Source organism: Rhinolophus ferrumequinum, chromosome 21 (genome assembly GCF_004115265.2).
Source record: "Rhinolophus ferrumequinum isolate MPI-CBG mRhiFer1 chromosome 21, mRhiFer1_v1.p, whole genome shotgun sequence".
NCBI lineage: Eukaryota > Metazoa > Chordata > Mammalia > Chiroptera > Rhinolophidae > Rhinolophus > Rhinolophus ferrumequinum.
This window is the reverse complement of record NC_046304.1, coordinates 17,108,256-17,122,593: the sequence shown is the minus strand read 5'-3', so window position 1 is coordinate 17,122,593 and position 14,338 is coordinate 17,108,256. Positions and strand designations below refer to the sequence as shown.

General features: G+C 43.2%; 1 protein-coding gene across 1 annotated transcript in view; it reads left to right on the top strand.

Annotated features, from left to right (window-relative positions):
- NXN (nucleoredoxin) overlaps positions 1-14,338 on the top strand; it is a 141,786-nt gene that overhangs the window by 807 nt on the left and 126,641 nt on the right. The window lies entirely within an intron of this gene.

Below are 14,338 nucleotides of genomic sequence, written 5' to 3'. Positions count from 1 at the left end.
CTTCGCTCGGGGGTCCGGACTCCGTAACCCCTACCGCGGGCCAGAGGTGCGGGGAGGGGCCGCTTCCTTCCCTCTGCCCCTGGACTCCCCGCGATACCTGTAGTGGGTGGGGGAGGGCGCTAGCCCCCTACCCATAATGCCCAAACCAGGAAGTTTTCTTTCTTTCCGAGAGAAATATGCTTTCCTGGGGCCCTCTACCCCTGTGACCCGGGACTCGGAGGCCGAAGTCAGACCTCCCTGCACCCCAGGGAGGCGGCAGCTGACCGTGGCTTTGGGCGAGAAGGGAACTCACTCCTCTCCCCTTATCCCTCTCTCCGCACCCCCCTCCCCGCCCCCGGCCCGCTGGCTGAACTAGTCACCCTGGAGCTTTTCATTGTCTGACTGTCCATCCATCCTCCCCAGATGCCTCCCAGGCACAGCCACAGACCCGTCCTTGCAGCTCTTAGTTGCTTGGTTGGTGGGCCACTGTCGTATTGGCATACTTCGAATTAAATGCTGAACTGATCCCATAGGTGCAGATTGACCAGAAGAACGAGGATTTGGGGAAATTTATACTTCATTGTCAACTTCTCATTCCTCCCAGTTTGCTGCTGAAGTTAGTTTGGGATTTGAGTATATCTGTTGGATGACGATGTCTTTTAATACAGCGAATCCAGGAAATTCTGTCATGAATAGAGGCAGAAAAGGTTTTGGATTCTCTTGCTTAATTAGTATGTCGGGGACAGAAGGGCTGTTCTGGGGGCCTTTCGGTTGCCCTAGAGAGGATGGTAATGGCATGCCATGTGTTTCTTTTATGTGTACAGAACCTTGTTGAGAAGCATGATTTAGATTGAGTGAGAGCAAAAGGCTTATACTGTGACCCCAAATGTCTTGAGTAAATCATCCACTCTGAAGCAGTGTAAGGTACAGACTTGGGATTTAAAGCATGAAATACAGTTTAACAAATGCAGTTTATAAATTTAACACTGGGAAAACATGGGCTCACTAACCACACGGAGGCAAAACTTGGCACTTTAACCGCTTTTTAGGTGATTTTGCCCGTATTTGATTTATATGTTCGATAGTGCATGGTCTGTCCTTTTTTGCTTTAAAAAATGGGAACCCTTTGTTTTCCTTAGTGGTTATTTTTATGATCCTTTTGGGCAGGGGTGACGTTCAGAAAGTGATTTACCAAAAATATATTTTCATTGTTATGGTAAATGTCTATTGTAGACCAAAGTCAGCCTAAAATAATTTCATTATTGGGCACTACCAGTGATTTCTAGCTTTTGCAAATGTACCGTGATGGTAAAACGTGACAGACTTAAGGCTTATTTTTGTGTTTTTCACAGCGGGGGAAATTTTTGCTGGATAGTAAAAATATGGAGCAAATTGAAATGTTCTGCAAGCGCATAAAGCTTTTTCTGAAAAAAGGAGAATATTTGATATGACATAGGCCATGCCTGGTTCTCTCTGCCCTAGCCGGTCCCTTTGCATGAAAAAAGTGGTCTGTGGCTCTAGCCTGGACCTGCTCATTTCACCAGAACAAGAGTCTGGAGGACACAGAGCCAGACATTCATTTGAAAATACAGTTTAGAATGCTGCACATGCCTAAACCATGGTGTGTTAGCATTTAAAATGTTCGTTTTTTGCTCAGAGTTTTTCTGACTCACGTCCTATATAGTTCACTTTGTTCTCTAAAGTGAGCCCGGTTTTGAGGACACAGTTTCTGCTCTTGGATGTTCGTGACTAGGCAAGTCAAGATCTGATGCCAGAAACATTCTTACTCAAAGGTGATACAACCAGGTAAAAAGTCTCCAGCTGTGTTTCTTATGGAAAACACACTCTTGGATATTACAAGAGCTGTGTACTCACTTTGAAAATAATTATTTCCCCCCTTGAAACCAGAGATATAGAACAAATTCCTTTTCTGTAATTTTGAGTTTTCGTCTATCTTGTTTGAAATTGGGGTGCTTAGAAGTCTGTGAGCTTTTGATGCCAATTCCATGATAAGGACAGTTGAAAAGTGCCCCTAGTTCAGGGTGCTGGGTGGGTAAACACTTACTTTCTTGTTGATGGACTCTGTCCGCGTTTCACCAAACTGTAAAAATAGCTTTAAAGAAGAGAATTTTGTTTTACACTGAGGAGAAACCAGAGTTCCAGATTACTACATTTTTAACGTTCTCATTAACATTTGTTCTTTAAAATCATTCGTATACTTCTTCCCATTGGGATAACAAAGAATATGGTTCTAATTAGTTATTGGCTGGCATTTCTGTAAAGAAAATTGAAAAATTATGGTGGGGGAAGAAAATGCCGTGTGGTATTTCTTTTTTTCTTTTTTTTATTAATTTCCCCTTTATGTAGCAAGAAAGTCTGGGGATGACTATGTATGTTAAGCCTGCATTTTGCCTGGCTCCTCTCACCTTGATTGGAGCTGTGAGAAAACAGCAAATAAAAGGATTCCAGCATCTTTAAAAAAAAATTCTTTAATTTTTTTTTTCCTTTTTGCATTATGAAAGACAAAGACAATAAAATGTTAACAATGGTTTCTGCTTGCTTTAGTGGTAGGTGCGAAAGTAAATGAAGCTTCGTTTTTTGGCTTCCAACCACACACATATAAATAGCTGTCTAGAAATTGTAATTAGATGATAATAGAACTTTGAATGAATTTGTAGGAGCCGTTTTGTGAGGAAGCATAATCCTGAAGTTAAGGCAGTTAGATTTCTTTTAAGAAGCAGGTTTGTTTTTTGTTTTGTTGGTAGATTTTTCAAATTTCTGGGAACAGAGAATGTGATGGATAGTTGGAAAGTGGTGAAGATTTGGACTTTTGGGATTTGACCTATCCCTTTCGATTAGTATAAGTTACTTAACTGACAGAACTGGAGAGCTGATCTCCAGGTTTTTTGCTTCAGCATCATAGAGGATGAGAGCACTGGTTTTGGTCTTAAAGCCACAGGACTCAGCTTTGCCTAGGCTGGATACCTGATGGAAAACATTTGGTCAATGAGGGTGTGCTGACATCAAAGGATACATACAGGACCACTGGTCTTGTGCTGGACAGGTTTGCTGAGGTCTGGCTTGGTCCCAGAACTTCCTGGCTGACAGGGGAGGAGAAAGTTGTAGGAGAGCAGCAGAGTCGGGGCACTGGTCTAGCACCCCCAGTCTGTCTGCTGCAGCCAGGGGAAGCGGAATCTTCCCGCTACCCTATGTCTGTTGCTTGCTCTGCAGGGTTCTTTTGGTTCAGACTAAATCAGAGGCTTGGCCTAGAATTCACCTGAATCCCTTTGGTTCTTTGGATGAGGCAAGACTTGGTACCAACGCAAACAGTCTTACAGCTCCATCTCTCTCAACTCTTCCTCCCTTAACCCAAATAATGTAGCCACTAAGGAAATGATTTCCATGACACTGACAGATCACTTTTGAAGTGGTGAAAAAATGGTAAAAAGGCAGGGCTTTGCAAATTGGGGTTTTCTCTCTTCATATAAGGAGCCTGCACCAGGCCGGACAGGCTCCCTCTCTTGCCTATGTTTCCAGAATTTGGAAAAGACAAATCGTGTAGTAAAAGACAACAGCCCAATGAAAGTAGTAGGAACAATTTTCGTTGAGAGGCTTTTCCTTGTTCCATTATTTATAATGTGTTTTTTAATCTCATTTTTCTTCTCTGCATAATGAAGCTGTCTAGTGCAGTGGCTAAAAATAAAGATTCTTGTCTCTCTGCCTGAGTTCAGATCCTGGCTCTTCCATTTATTAGCTCTGCGACCTTGTGCAAATTACCTTACATGACTACACCATAGGTTCCTCGTCTGTAAAATGGAGATGATAATAGAACCTGCCTTATGGGATTGTTATAAGGTCTACACGGGATAATATATACATGCCTGGCATATAGTAGGTGCTCCGTAAGCGCTAGCTATTATTTCTTAATAAATTATCATGAAATTTAGTAATCCATCTCCTAGCGTGAGCCTGTGGAGTATATCACATTACAGAATTGCAGTACTGTTAGGAGGTGTATTTCTTAACTTTTCAAACAAATGACTTACAAGCATACAAGGGAATAGGGTGAAGGAGTTGAAAGATTTGCCCTAGAAGAGATGATATGTGAGGAGAAAGACCTAGAAGAATGAAACAAAAGCAAATGAATATTTTTTAAAAACCCACTGTTCCTTAGAGTGTCGATAGTCCTGATACTGACCGAGCTCCATGCTTCTATTTGCCGGTGAAACAGAGACAGCAGCTCAATGAAGCCCAGGCACGAGGAAGGGTAATAACTTGAAGACGATGAAGCACCCTTGTTGAGAGAGATTAATTAGGTACTTGGTGATGGTTTTGTGGCGTGCCAGTGCTACTGGGCGTGTCTTCCACCCATCCTGGCTGCTTCAGTCTGGGCAGCGTGGAGGTTTGGGATTTGCTGCCTTTCCACGTGGGAAATGGACCCTGCTGGGTCTCCGGGGCAGTAGAGACCTCAGCCCCTCCCATGGAACCGCCTCCCTTCCCAGCTCTGGAATGCTGTAGGATACATTTGCTCAGACTTGTAGCCATTGCGAGTTCAGTACTTGTCTTCTAATTAGAGGCAAAGGCCCAACGGACTGGCTGTCCACAAGTTTTTGCTAATTGATTTGTCTTCTGGTATGGGTTGGGATGTAAACCAGAGCCCAGAGGAAAGCCGTGTGTTTTGAGGTTATAGTCATTGATTTTATCCTATAGTTTTGTTTTTTTCCCCCACTCTCTTTTTTATCACTCTTCCTTTTGGGGTGAGTCTTGTTTTAATATCTACCCTGTGAGAGAGAGGGCTTTCTGCTGTATACAGCTGGTTTGGGGGATGAACCAGTCCCTCGGTGGGAGGGGGTCTACTTTTATTGCGATAGGGCTTGGGGCTCCAGCTAGCTTCATGCTGAACTAGAAGGGGCTCCTTCCTGCACGGGAGATAACGTTGCAGGAGGAAAGCGTGGAGGTTTGGCGTAAGATGTGTTTTTTCACGTTCTGAATTCCCAGCAGTGCATGGTGTTAACCACCAGGGTGCTTAGTTTTCTGTATTTCATTAATTTACCATTATGCTTATTCAGAGGCACTCAAAGACAATGGCTGTGAATGTAGAATCCTTTTGCTGATCCCAACTTTCATGAAGTTCTTGCATCGGTTGCTGGATACCTTACCATTCATTCTTTCCAAAGTTAATGGTTCCTGAGTCTCAGGAGTCCTTCGTTATTCTCTTCCACCTCTCACCTCCAAAAGCACCGAGTCTTGTTGATTTGAGCGCCTTCATTGCTCTCGACTCTGACCCTTTCTGTCTATCCCTGTCCCCACTGCTTGAGTGCAGGTGTCATGTGGACCTCTGTGCCAGCCGCCTTCTCCTGGGCTGCTCCTTGCTTCCAATCCTGCCTCCTGAAACAACGTTCTAGACCAGCTTCTCAAACCGTCTGTAGACAGTAATCCGTTTTGTTTTGTGTTGTTCATTTCCAATCAGTCACAGGCCAATACAAGTGGCCCTGCCACACCTGACTCCTGTGCAGCCTGAACCACATGCAACTGCCCAGGGAGTTAGCGACTCACAGGCTGGTCTCTGTCCTGTTCAACAAGATGAGCTCATGGATTACAAGCTTGGGGGTTGCTGTGAACATTTCTAAGTGCTCCGTCTCAGTTTCTGTACTTGTTTCCTTGTGGACCAGTGGCAAACAACTCACAGGCAGGTACTGGGCTGCCGACCGACCTGGAGCAGAACTGCCGTAGCCTCTCTCCAGCATGGAGGAAACCCAAAAAGATAGCGTTGATCATGTCATTCTCCTGCTTAAGAATTCTTCAGTAGTTCTTTTTTTATTTGTATTTTTTTAAAAAAATTTTTATTGGGGAATATTGGGGAACAGTGTGTTTTTTTCCAGGACCCATCAGCTCCAAGTCAAGTTGTTGTCCTTCAATCTAGCTGTGGAGGGCGCGGCTCACTGGCCCATGTGGGAATTGAATCGGCAACCTTGTTGTCCAGAATTCACGCTCTACCAACTGGGCCATCTGGCCACCCCGAATTCAGTAGTTCTTCATAGCCTTTGGGGTCAGGTCCAAGCGCCGGAGCACGCTCCCTGACTGTTCGCCTGCCTCATCTCTCACCTCTGCAGTTTTCTGTCTCCTCCCATCTAGCTGAGTTTGGCACTTCTACACTCAGTCCTGGTTTCCCGGCTCTAAGAAGCTTTCCTGTCTCTTTTCCCCAGAGGTGAGATGTTTCTGTGATCAATCGCATGCACAGGTGCCCCAGCACTTAGCTTTTTGTGCTGGGAGTTTTGTGTTTTTTTTTCCTTTTTTTTTTTTTTTGTCTTTTTCATGAAACAGTAAGCTCCTTGAGGACAGAAACCAATCAAAAGGAGCGGGAGACGATCAGTGTTCAGCTGAGAATTGGATAATATAATCACAGAAAGCAGGCGGGCGACTTTTAGATTGGAACTTGAAAGCACGGTAGTCTCTCCACATCGTGTGAGTTGGAATGTGGGCTTTCACTATTACTTAGCTTGATTTTAAAATTTACTATTAGAGTCGGGCCTTAATTGAATTGTATAATTGTATATACCCACAGCCTGTGGGTGTCTTTGTTTTTGTTTCTTAATGAGTGCTTTAAAGAGGACTTAACTGAGCAAATGGATGCGTAACTGCATTGCCCTGTAATTCTGTGCTTAAAAATAGGAAAAGACTCGACTCTCTATTTTTGAAACGTCCGTTAAAATAGTCTCCTATCTGCAGACCTATCATTCCATGCTTTTATAGTTCATACTTCATTTGTGTTTCTCTAACATCTTTCGTCCAAGAAACTCAAAATGCATGCATATTATGCCTTCCAGCAACTAGTAATCAGAAGATATTATGCTTTTTAACTTTTCAAAGTATGTTCAAGTTGCAGAATTGAAGCAAAGAGAACCGATTATTAGATCAGGGTCACAGTGTTGGATGAAAGGGCTCAGCTGAACTCCCGTAAATTCAACTCGGTCTTTTCTGTTCATGAAATTGTATCTTAAAAATGTTCACATCAAACATTCTCCATGGAAGAGGAGGAAGCCGAAAGTTCTGTTTTCAACAAATGGCTTTTGGCGTGGATTCACTCTAGATCTGCATAGACTCTGAAATAAGCTAGAGGTAGTTTAACTGCTTAAAGCATTTGCTGTTACTTGGAAGGCAGGACAGTCCGAACTTCTTTTCTGTCACTGCCTTTGGTGGTGGTGGTGGTTTTTAAGGGTCTTTTAATAAGTTGCCTTTTTTTTCCCCCCAAGATCAGCTAGTGAAGTGCCCCCAGCTCCCCTTCATCCTATGCAAAGCCCGCCGGCTTCTTTAGTGCTTTTGTTCAGAGACAAAATTGAACTTCAGGTATCCTGCCGAGATCCTAGGACTAAATCAGTCCTCCCTTTTATGAGGTTTTCAGAAACTGCTGTTCTAACTTCCAGTGAAATTTCCAACATGTGCTTTCTGCTTTATGACAAGTAAGAGGTATAGTAATTGAAAGTTGCTTGAGTGCTGTTATTCCGGAGTGAAACCCCGTAATGGAAACTTTTGTTCTGTGGCATCTGTGATTAAAAGCAAACATAAATTTTCTGCTGCTTGCACCAGATATACACTCTTGGACCAGATATACAATGTATTTTTGTGTGAACCACTTTTCAGAAAATCCTTTTGAAAAAGCAACGGTAAGCTCAAGTTCAGCATTCCTTTCTGTGACATATCACCCACTCCCCATTGGATTATTTCGATGTAGACACCAATTACAGGTAAACTCAATAACAGTCCTCAGTTAATAATGCTTTTATCTCGGATCATTGTTGAACAGCCATAAAAGAGGGTGTGGTGCGTTTTGCCGTTCAAGGAGTAGGGTTTCCCTCTTTGTTTTCCTAGGAGAATTTTATCCAGATGAATCGGTTTTACAGTTTTTATTTGTCTTTTTTGGTCAATATCCCTGGGATAAAAATCTGAATGGATTTAGTCTGTTTAAAATCAGAAGACGTTGCCCTTTTTTTTCTCTTTAAATGAGATTAGGTCAAGACAGTTTGCTTTTGATCGTGGTGGCTCACAGCACAGCTGTCTCATCTGGTACTCATTTTTCAGGGTTTGATGTGAAATATAAAGATTGGGCAGAACAACGTGCAATAGGGAAAAAAATCACAATTTTACCTTCTGAGCTCTGAATGGCAGTGCATGTGGGTGTGAGGGCAGCGTTTTTTTCAGCTCTGGGCACGAGCTTGACTGCAACTTAAAGCATTATATCCACAGACCTTGAAAATTACTCTGTTATTGTAAGTGGATGTTTAAAATCTGTTGCCTAGTAGATAAGACTATGGGCTCTGGATCTGGTTTTGAATCATGTCTTCTTCACTTTCTAGCAGTGGGATTTTGATGCCAGTTCCCCAGCCTGTGTGTCCAGTTCCTGGTCAGTGAAATGGAGATGGTAGTGCCTACCTTAGAGGTTTGTTGTTAGGGTGAAATGAGTTAACATTCAGAAAGTGTTTAGAACAGTGCCTGGTGCATAGCCAGTGCCATTTAAATGTTTACCTCAGGCACTTGGATTTCATTGCATATTTTATGGTTATTCAGATTACAGGAGAAAAGAATTTTCAGCTTTTTTTTTTCCCCCTTTCTCTGTATCCCCCCTCTACCCTGAGCTCCTGGTTCTTTGCATCTTGTAGCCTATCACGTAATCTGGTTTCCCTTCAGTTTCTTACTAGTTCAGCAATAATTACTTGTCACTTGTTGATTTGAGGACACATCCACGTCTTTGAATATGGGTATAAACCTAGACCCGCTCTTTGACGAATTGGGTGCTCAGTTGTACTTGCTCTACTTCCATTTTCACTTTTGAGCTGGGAGAGAGTAAGGGAGAGATACTGGTTTATGCATATTTATTTTAACTTTTTATCATGGAAAACTTCAAACATTGCACAGGTAGAGAAAAGAATACAGCGAACCCGCATGTACCCAGCAACCCAGTTACAGGGATCGTCCACTCCTGGACACCCACCTCCAGCTCCTCACTCGATTACCTGGTAGCCACTCCTGGGCATCATATCTATTTCCTTAACAGGCATTTCACTAAGTAACTCGTTAAATAAATAAATAAATAAATAACCACAGTGTCAGATCACACCTAAAAAAATCCAGTAATCCCTTAGTACTGGCAAATGACCAGTCACTATTCAGATATCCCCAATTGCCTTCTAATTTTTTTTAGGTTGGTTTTTGAATGCAAATAAGGTCTATACACTGCATTTGGTAGCTATGTCTCCAAAGTTTCTTTTAACTTGTAGTTTCCCCTCACTATTTATTTGTTATTCCCGTCCATTTAAACTGTCTCTGGGTCTGCCCCCCTGCTGCATTCCAACCGTTTCTTATCCATATTTTCCCCCGAGTCTAGGTCTGTAGAATTTTGATGCCTGGACTTGAAAGTGTTCTTGTCTCTTGTAACTGAGAAGTCCAGGTGGAGGTTGCCTGTGGGCACGGGTGGCCCACATGCTGTCCTCAGGACAGAGGGTGCCCACATGCTGTGCTCGGGACTGCTTGTGTCTGTGGGGTCCCCGACCCCTGGCAGGCTGTTCCTCGGAGTGACAGGGCCACTAGCAGCTCTGGGTTTGCTTCTGGTCCTCTCAGAACCCCCGCAGGAGGCCAGCTTGATCACCCTCTCACCCCAGAACCTGTCCCCATGGCCAGAGTGTGTAATACTCTGATTGGCCAAACCTGACTCACATCCACGCCTGTGTAGCCAGAGGTGGGATCACACCGCAGGTGGACTGAGCATCAGGAGGACGGCGGGAGCAGGGAGCACTCAGCAAGCAAAGTGAGGGTGTGTTAGCAGAGAGGGGATAGGGATGCTGGACAAGCAGATCTGGAGCTGCCCACTAGAGCCGTCTACGCTGACCCGGCGACAGCCTGCCAGCCTGTCCTGGGGCGTTTCTGATGAGTGCAACGGACCGTCTCCCGAGACGGTCTTTCTGACATCAGCCATCTTTCCCCAGAGGACTGGCCAGCTTTCAGAGAACTGCAGACAACTCTTCTCTCTCCCAAGTGACGGTCCCTAGGTCTTTTGACCATTTCTCATATGGTGTTGGTTTTCGTTTCCTCACCTTCCTGGCCACTCATACCTGAGCCCTCTCCAAGTTTGTCTGGGACCTGTCCCAAAGCGTAGTCCCCGAACCTGAACACAGACTCCAGTGTGGTCTGTCCTGAGCGCAGAGGCTGAGCTCTCTTTGTTCTAGATATTGTGTAGACTTACATGATCATAGCCGGAGATGGCCTTAGCTTTTCTGACAATCCCGTCACACTGCGTTGACTCACTGACCTTTTTGTCAACCCAAACTCCAAAGTCTATTTCACCAATCTTATCCCTGCACAAATGAGAATAGTCCCAGATTTTATATCGAGCATCTTTAAGAATCAGTGTACAAAGCTGTATACCTGAAACTAATATAAAATAAGATCGAATGTCAACTGTAATTGGAGGAAAAAAAATCAGTTCATTTAGATTTGATCAGCTTTTGCAGTCTGTTGAAATCTTTTTCTATGCCAGTGTGGTCGTCCGCGATGATCTTAGACGCTTCCGAGCTTCAAATGATATCCCTTCCAGACGCTGACCAGGTCTGGGGACCGGGGCCCCAGGGCACAGCACTGGAGACCTCCTCCAGGCTAATAGTAGCCTGTAAGTCAGTCGTTCAACCCACTTCAAATCCAGCCAATTCTAAATCTGCCTAATTGTATTATTCTTCAGCCCACATTTCTCCATCTGGTTAATATTGTTTATCACGGGAGATCTTAACAAGTCGTTTGCTGTAACTTAGATATTTGCTCTTTCCCTTTAAAGGGACGTTTGACATGACTTGTGTTTGGTGAACACAAGTTCACCCGAGTTGGTGATCTTCTTTTGAAGTGGATCTTCTTGTCCTGAGGGTGTGTTGAATCACTGTAATAAGCCGTAGGGTCTTATTGAAGGTGGACATCGACGACGCCAATCTGTAGTTTGCAGAACTTGCCCCCCGTTTTCCCCTTTTGAAAATGCATATTCCTTCCACCTCTTGGTTGCCTGTGATGAAATCATTGACAACAGTTAGGGGATGTGATGGGCACATTTTCTCTCCCGTGGATGTAATTCACCTTACAGGAAGGGTTGCTAGATCAACTGGTCGTATGTGGAGTGTTGTTACATTTGATTCCTGGAGAGTACCCTGTAGGAATAGCTGTAGCCAGACACCCCTCACAGTGTGTGGTGGAGAGCGCCCCATTTGTCCAGGAGACCTCGACCCTGCCCTTTCTGAAGGCCGTGTGGCAATAGTGGTGGCCTTGTCCCCTCCTCCCAGCCCCTCCCCCACCATCTCATTAGGGCACTAATAGAGCCTGAGGGAGTCTTTTTCTTAATGCCATTTCTCCCCATCAGGCAGGCAGGAGGAGAATCTGGCTGGCTAATTAACTGTGGCATTTTGTTTCAAAATTAGCAAGAGACAGTACCTAGCTACAACGCAACTCGGTGTCCTTGTGTGGATAGATTTGTTTTTCTTAATATTTGACTTTTTTAGGACGAATTCGTCTATTCTGAACAATTTACCTTATTTTAAAATGGATTTATTTTCTTACCCAGGTATAATTGCCCATTTAAGATGACACATGCAAATGCTTTGCAGTTTGGTGCCTAAGAATCCTGACATTGCACGTGTTAGGCATAAAGATGCATCGGAATGAAATGCCTGAAAACACTTTCCGGGGGGAAGTCACTTTCCTAAATTTGCAGAAGGTCACTGCCTTCAACCCTCGGATGCATTGTTTTAAGCTTTTACAAATGTTCTTAAGAGTAAAATACCACTTAATACCACTTGAGCGTATTCTCTTTCATTTGGATTTGTGGAAAGTATTAATTTGCAGGGACTTTGGAGGAACCCTCGTTTCGAAGAGCTTTTTGAAGCACTGCTTTCCTGGGAAGGCTCAGTTAATGACGTTTTTTCCCTGAGATCATGCGTCTCTTCTTCAGTTGATACAGCCACGAAGATAGTATTATAGTTACCAGGCGAATCCAGATCCTTGGAACAAAACACGGTACTCTCCAAGGAGAGTGGGGTTTGTTTGTGTGAGTGGACAGCACAAATTATGGCTTTACTGCTGTTTATATTAAAAAGCCATTTATATTCCTTTCCTCAGCATATACTTAAACACTATTTTTCCACTTATTAACTTTTTTCCATTTGCAGGAGGAAGCCAGCATTTCATTTTTTGGGTTGTAAAAATAATCCTCTTCCAAAGATAAACACAGTTAATAGTGTCTTGTATATTCTTCCAGAAAAAGAATAGGCATACACAGCATATATAAATGCCTACGCTTAAATATTTTTTTACACAAATAGGTGTAGCATTTGAAATTCATTTTTATTTTCTGAAAGGATAGCGCCTTCACATGTTAAAAATGTTCAAAGAAAATGAAAGGCATACAGGGAAAAGCACATCTCACTCCTACCACCAACCATAGTTTGCGGCTACCGTTATCAGTTTCTTGTATGTGTCTCTTCAGAGGTATTTTGTACATTGTACATATACAAGCATGTGTGTGTGACCTGGACACACACATACTTTTTAAAAAAATTTTTTTAACCAAGCCTCTTAAATAGATCTTGCTCATTTTCTTGGCTGCCCGCGATACCGTGTTTCCCCGAAAATAAGACCGGGTCTTCTATTAATTTTTGCTCCAAAAGACACATTAGGGCTTATGTTCAGGAGATATCATCCTGAAAAATCATGGTAGGGCTTATTTTCTGGTTAGGTCTTATTTTCTGGGAAACACGGTAGGTGCTGCTTTTGCTGTCTCAGGTGGGTAAAGATTAGAAATGTCACTGCATTAGCCCTGTGTCACTTTGTGTCATGTCTGCGTTGGTAATGAACTCAACACAGAGGTGAGGAACAGAATCTCCCAAACACTGCTCTCCCTAGAAGGAAAATGGCTTAGTTGAACATGCTTACTGAACGTGGTGGCCTAAGGAGACCTCTGAAAGCAGTTTTCCCCGTCCTCCTGGAGCAGCCCCCTCTAGTACTGACACAAAGCAATGAGAAGAGTGTCTGTGAAATTCCCACTGCTGTGCCCTGCCATTTGGATAAAGCACGAGGTTGGTTCTCTGAGGCCGTCAGCCTTCCCCTCCAAGAGTATGTGGATTTACTTATACAGGGACAAAAGGCTTCCCCACGCCATGCACTTGTGTTATGCTGTGCCTTTTGTGGTGACTCGTAGTAGGTGACAACAAATATATTGTTTTTAGGATAGGTTTTTATTTACTAAAGTGTGCTGCATTTTTAGAAAACCCGTCACTCCCAAATTCAAAGTTATGAAATAAAGTAAGGGACCATGATTATTATTTTCATTATAGAGGAACCTTCATTTTATTAGGCCAAATTGTTTTCGATTGTGAGCTCCTAAGAGGTGCTGAGGATGTGATTTCTGCCACTTAGAAAAACTCCCCTACATCTTTGGAACGCATCTATTGCTTTGAGGAAAATGTTCAGCTTATTACATGAAAAGTCATCCTACCTGATATCCCATGCGATCCTTCGCCGCTTCCCCTGGAAATCCCTGATTCTTTTCTGTATGAGGCAGCTGAGGAAACTGAGAACTCATTCGGTTGTAGGTTCATACAGGGTGGTCGCTTATGAAAAATCAAAGGGCTGCTGTGGGAATTAAATAGATAAATAGATAATAGACATTATGAAAGGCAAACTTTGCAAAGATCCAGTGAATTTTTAAAGGGGATTTGATTTAAGACTGGAAAGGGAATTGGTGTGTTTAGAAGTGAGAGTTGTATCTGAACCGTTAGTCATCCGTGCAGATGAAATGTATGTCCTTACGGGTCAGAACAAAACGATAATGATACGTGCCTCATCTTACCTTCGTGAGGGTCTTCTTCAAAGCTGTACAGAATAGGAAGGCATTGGAAGTGCTCTAAAGGGGCGTCAGGGAGTGGTTACGTACATTGCAGTACTCAGAATCACGCCGAGCGGCTATTACAAATGGGGTTAATGAACTTTGCTGGAACACAGAACTAGACTTTAGATATTGTATACAAAACAGCAAGATCCCAAATTATACACATACCGTGATTACAACACTTGTTTAAACCGATGTATAAGAGGAAAGATTGGAGTAAATACCCCAAATTGCTTATCGTTCTGTTAGGGGTAGTGGTGTCTACGGTGGTGGGTCTCTCATTTCCAAATGTTCTGAATGTAATCACTTTTGTAATGAAAACAAATATATGTGCGACAGATGATGGTGCTTTTGCCTGAAAGAGTGTACATCTGGTTTTTGAAGGCCTGTTTTAGTATACTTTTTTTTTTTTAACCCCCTTTTGATCTAGTTAGCAGTTTCGTG